The following is a 6,284-nucleotide window of genomic DNA, read 5'->3' as shown; positions in this document are numbered from 1 at the left end:
GGAAATATGGCTCATTTAAAAAAAAATAAAAACTACTGCATTTGAACATGAAATCAAATGGGTGAATGAGCCCAATACAACTGAAATGACATTAGCAATTAATTTTGCCTCCCAGATTACCTCACTTTGGTAGTTTGAAACCAAGGGCATCAACAACACTAGGGGGAGGGGCAAGCCATAGTTGTTCAAGTCTTAACATTTTTGCACGGAAAAGGTGAATTAAACCAACATTTTAATAAAACTATAACTGTGCTTAATTTATGAAATTATTCGCTTGAAAAAAAATTAGTTATATATCTTATTCTAATATCATTTTTCATGGGTTAGAAGAAAATTTGTTGAAAACTTTCATTTCAATCCAGTTCTGATTTTCCGTAATGACTTCTGCATTTTTTGCTTTTAGGGGGGCAGCTGCCTCCTCCTGCCCCCCACTGTGTATGCCCATGTTTGGGAAAATTAGGGGTCACTCACAATCGAACTTTTAAAAATTACAGAAGGAGAAACACATTAATTTGGCCGAAGAGTATTAACAATTCCCAGCCAGCAAATTATAAGTCATATAATATAAGATAAGGTGAATGGAAGAAATAAGGAAGGCACTTATCAAGTAAGATTATTATGGGTTTCTTATGGCCAGGCTGACAAACATCTAGAGTAATGACGAAATGGATGCCAAACTTTCAGCACTTCCGTAGATGTTGTTTTTATTCCATCGTTTTAGAGTATTCATAAAGGGATTCATGTATAAGAATAATTTTTCCACTCTTGGCACTTTTATAGCATGACTAGAAATAACATCATATGGCCATAATTTGAAAATCATTCACATTTATGAAATGATGGTGAACCGACGGTCATAAGAAAAGCAAATTATTTCACAAGAATAAGCAACATAGAATATAAAAATGCCAGAAGGAATCTCTAATATATAAATATTGTACTCATTGGCCAAGAAGATGAAGTAAATATAATGAATATAAATGAATTATGTGTATTTGGGACTTGGGTAAGGGGAGAGGCAAGCAGGGAGGGGGCACAAGCTGCCTCCATCCATTTAATCACAGAGTTAGTTTACGGAAGATAAGCAGTTCTCCAAAGTTTGCAGATCTTTCTAGCCACTCGAGAGGCCTCTTCATAGACCGTAGGCTCCTTCCCTGCACTCTCAGATCCAAAAATATGGTGAACAATGCAAAAATATATCATCTCTTCCCTAAAAGTTGGAAACGTTTTTTTTTAATGCCGATGATACGGCAAAAAAGGGACAAGTTTTGTCACTACCCATTCTTTTTTTCCGTCTACCATCCACTGATTTATATTATCAAAGGTGAGCACTAGGGCGGATCGCAAAAATCGATTTTTTTCAAATCCATCTGGCCCAATGAAAAAAAGTTGTGGGACCGATCAAAAATAAGGCCTGAAAAATTTGAGACCTGTACGTGAACCCCTGACCCTCGCTCAAATGCAATTTAGGGGGGGAGGGTCAAAATTCGAAAAATATAATATTTTATGGTCATTCCCTATAGATTTTGCCGAGTTACTGCCCTTCTAGGGCAAACATTTCGTGCATTTTGACGTATCTGCCACCGTTTAGCCACAAAATTCCTAATTTTAGTCCGCGTCCGCGAAGAAAATATTCCAACGCCCACGCAGCGTCGCGGATACCAGAGCCGCAGGCCGATCCCTTCCCCTCCACGCTCGCTTCTCCCCCTCCCACGCCTCTAACACAGCAAAATTCATCCCGCGCATGCTGCTAGGACGTCGTTTATCTTTCATAATATAAATCAGAAGATGGTAGACGGTAAAAAACGATGCGTAGTGAGACGACTTGTCCCTTATTTGGCGCCTCGTCGGCGTTAAACAAATCGATGTTACCAACTTTTAGAGAAGTGATGAAATAATTTTAGACCTGCGCGCGCAGGAAAGGAGACTACGGTCTATGAAGACGCCTCTCGAGTGGCTATGAAGGTTTGGAAACTTAGATTATGCACTTCTATTCCGGTATTGTCCGACAGCTGTGACTAAATGGATGAATAAGGGTGAAGGCCGCCGGCGCACCCTCCCCGCTCCCCTCTCGAACGCCACAGATGCAGCACAATTCACACCAAGTGCGTCTTTCTTCGTTAGTCTTACTAATATTTGATTTATCACCATCGTCCAGTGAGGAACAATCACGAAGGAATTATTCAATTACCTGCTTTCCAGTCTGTATTTCTTATGTTATTGTCATTCCTTGTCTTTTGCTGCTGTCAACAAAGTTTTGGTAAATTATTTCGCGAATCTCTCGTCCGTATGTATAATAAAAGGAATATTGAAATTTAAATTTGAACTTTCATCAATAGATTTTTAAATCCCGCAGCGCTAAGCTCGGATACAGCCGAAGGAACCGGAGTCTCTCTCCAATATATCATCAGCGGGTAGTACTTTACGTCGATATTAAAATCCAGCAATTAAAAAATATCTCGGATTGGTCGCCAAACGCATCCTTGCGGAAACGCATATTGGGTCCCTAGATTACCCTCCCGACGTTTATGACGCAAACCCAAGTCGACATAGTGCAATTAGCAAATAGACCACTGTAAGGGATGAAATACGATTTGATGCTATCCCGGCGAATGATGTGGGTAAACTCTTTTTGGGGTTCAACAAAATTTATCTCTTATGATGAGCCCCCAGTCGGAGCTTGAAATGTTGGCCATTATGGATAAATTAACCCGGTGGGAATCCCGAGAAGAGTCTACCCACACTGCAAGGGATGTTGGAATTATGCTTATAGCAAAGGGATGATGCTTCCTTTTTGGGCGGTATTCGCTTGGTACCATCATATTCAAATCCTTTTTAATTCTGTGTATCTAATTTTCACTTGGAAAGGAATCGATAATCGCAGATTTTATAACTTTTGCTAATCCTCCGACGGAGGAGGCAAACCTCCAAAAGTGGGACCCTGTTTCTTCAACTAGCACCACAAATTCCCCTATAAACTTGTATTGATAAGTCCTCTTCCCTTTTTTCATCAGACAAGAGTATAGTCTTTCATTCCAATAAAATGAGACCCTTTGATGACACCTCTCTTTTCTTATTCACAGTAATTAGCATCTTTTTCTGTCTACGTAAGTAATTCCGGTACACTAGCTTTGATATATCTTACGAAGTTATGACTTTTGCGTCAGCTAAAGTTGCGGGAACGATCATTGCTGTTGCTTGGTTCTTGCATATACCTCTATCACAGTTGGCAGACGTATTTTCCCCGAAGAAGTTCCAATTTGAGGTTATAGTCGTTAATGTTTATTTCATGAGGAAAGTAGAGATACAAATCGGCTAATTTCTCGCCATTTTAATTTTCTTCGGATGAATTGATGAAGAAAACTTTTGATACTATTTTCCCGTGCAAGAATTGACGATGATGACTCAACGCTCGATTCCTACGATTCCCTTTTTTCCTCAGTTGTCGAGTTTCTTTAGGGTTCAATCCAGCAGCCATCATCTTTCTTTTCGTCAGATTGTCTCTCAAAATACTTCTCATTGGGGGAACCTTATGCTCCTCCATGCACTTACACGCAAAAATATCGCATAATTTAAAATGTTCCTTTAAAATTGTTTGAGTCTTATACTTCAATAAACCCTACTTTTGGCCTATTAGTAGTATTAGATTTTCCGTAAGTTTTAGTACTTCCTGTGGTACCGCTAAATCTATTTAGTCACATTCATAATGGAAGAGAAGCGCGTCACCATAGTTCGCACACCTTCATAGCCACTCGAGAGGCGTCTTCATAGACCGTAGTCTCCTTTCCTGCGCGCGCAGGTCTAAAATTATTTCATCACTTCTCTAAAAGTTGGTAACATCGATTTGTTTAACGCCGACGAGGCGCCAAATAAGGGACAAGTCGTCTCACAACGCATCGTTTTTTACCGTCTACCATCTTCTGATTTATATTATGAAAGATAAACGACGTCCTAGCAGCATGCGCGGGATGAATTTTGCTGTGTTAGAGGCGTGGGAGGGGGAGAAGCGAGCGTGGAGGGGAAGGGATCGGCCTGCGGCTCTGGTATCCGCGACGCTGCGTGGGCGTTGGAATATTTTCTTCGCGGACGCGGACTCAAATTAGGAATTTTGTGGCTAAACGGTGGCAGATACGTCAAAATGCACGAAATGTTTGCCCTAGAAGGGCAGTAACTCGGCAAAATCTATAAGGAATGACCATAAAATATTATTTTTTTCGAATTTTGACCCTCCCCCCCTAAATTGCATTTGAGCGAGGGTCAGGGGTTCACGTACAGGTCTCAAATTTTTCAGGCCTTATTTTTGATCGGTCCCACAACTTTTTTTCATTGGGTCAGATGGATTTGAAAAAAATCGATTTTTGCGATCCGCCCTAGTGAGCACCCTCCTAGCAGCACATGTAGGATGAATTTTGCTGTAGTCGGGACATGAGAGGGGGAGAGGCAAGCAGGGAGGGGATGGGAGCAGCCTACCACTCTTCTATCCACGACACTGCGTGGGCGTTGGAATATTTTCTTTGCAGATGCACACTCAAATTTATCCGTTTGCAGCTTGATGGTGGAAGATACATCAAAATGCATGAAATTATTGGTAATATCTATTAGGAATGACCATAAAATATTACATTTTCTGATATTTTACCCTCTCCCCATAAATGGCATTTGAGTAAGGGTCAAGGGTTCACCTGGAGGTCTCAAAATTTTCAGGCCTTATTTTTGATCAGTCCCACAACTTTTTTTCATTGGATGAGATGGATTAGACAAATATTGATTTTTAAAATCTTTTTGCCCTACTGGATATGCTATCAAATTTTAATCCTACCTAATTAGCTGTATAACTAGGGGTGGAATAAGAATTTGTTTAGCAGAATGCACCGACTCTTGGCAGCAGGGTCGGATCCAGGATTTCTTTCTGGGGGGGGGGGAACAAGCAAGGCCGTATCCAGGATTTTGTTCTGGGGGGGGCACAAGGATACCTAATACAAAACGAACGCAATGATAAAGGAACCGTTTTAAAAATCTTTCATATTTTTGAGTGTCTGGGGGCGGGGGGTGGCACGTGCCCCCCCTGGATCCGCCTATGCTTGGCAGGGATGTGCACTAGGGCGGATCGCAAAAATCGATTTTTTTCAAATCCATCTGGCCCAATGAAAAAAAGTTGTGGGACCGATCAAAAATAAGGCCTGAAAAATTTGAGACCTGTACGTGAACCCCTGACCCTCGCTCAAATGCAATTTAGGGGGGGAGGGTCAAAATTCGAAAAATATAGTATTTTATGGTCATTCCCTATAGATTTTGACGAGTTACTGCCCTTCTAGGGCAAACATTTCGTGCATTTTGACGTATCTGCCACCGTTTAGCCACAAAATGCCTAATTTTAGTCCGCGTCCGCGAAGAAAATATTCCAACGCCCACGCAGCGTCGCGGATACCAGTGCCGCTGGCCGATCCCTTCCCCTCCACGCTCGCTTCTCCCCCTCCCACGCCTCTAACACAGCAAAATTCATCCCGCGCATGCTGCTAGGAGGTCGTTTATCTTTGATAATATAAATCAGAAGATGGTAGAAGGTAAAAAGCGATGCGTAGTGAGACGACTTGTCCCTTATTTGGCGCCTCGTCGGCGTGAAACAAATCGATGTTACCAACTTTCAGAGATGTGATGAAATATTTTTAGACCTGCGCACGCAGGAAAGGAGACTACGGTCTATGAAGACGCCTCTCGAGTGGCTATGAAGGTTTGGGAACTTAGATTATGCACTTCTATTCCGGTATTGTCCGACAGCTGTGACTAAATGGATGAATAAGGGTGAAGGCCGCCGGCGTACCCTCCCCGCTCCCCTCTCGAACGCCACAGATGCAACAAAATTCACACCAAGTGCGTCTTTCTTCGTTAGTCTTACTAACATTTGATGTATCAGCATCGTCCAGTGAGGAACAATCACGAAGGAATTACTCAATTACCTGCTTTCCAGTCTTTATTTCTTATGATGCACGAAGGTTAAGAAAACACTTAGCCTAAGTGTTTTCTTAACCTTTGTGCATCATGAAGGAGTTTCACCATGTTACGCCAACCACCATCGCATTTATTTCTTATGTTAGTGTCATTCCTCGTCTTTTGCTGCTGTCAACAAAGTTATGGTAAATTCTTTCGCGAATCTCTCGTCCGTATGTATAACAAAATGAATATTGAAATTTAAATTTGAACTTTCATCAATAGATTTTTAAATTCCACAGCGCTAAGCTCAGATATAGCCGAAGGAACCGGAGTCTCTCTCCAATATATCATCA

Source organism: Ischnura elegans, chromosome 7, assembly GCF_921293095.1.
Source record: "Ischnura elegans chromosome 7, ioIscEleg1.1, whole genome shotgun sequence".
NCBI classification, from domain to species: domain Eukaryota; kingdom Metazoa; phylum Arthropoda; class Insecta; order Odonata; family Coenagrionidae; genus Ischnura; species Ischnura elegans.
This window is presented reverse-complemented; position numbering follows the sequence as displayed.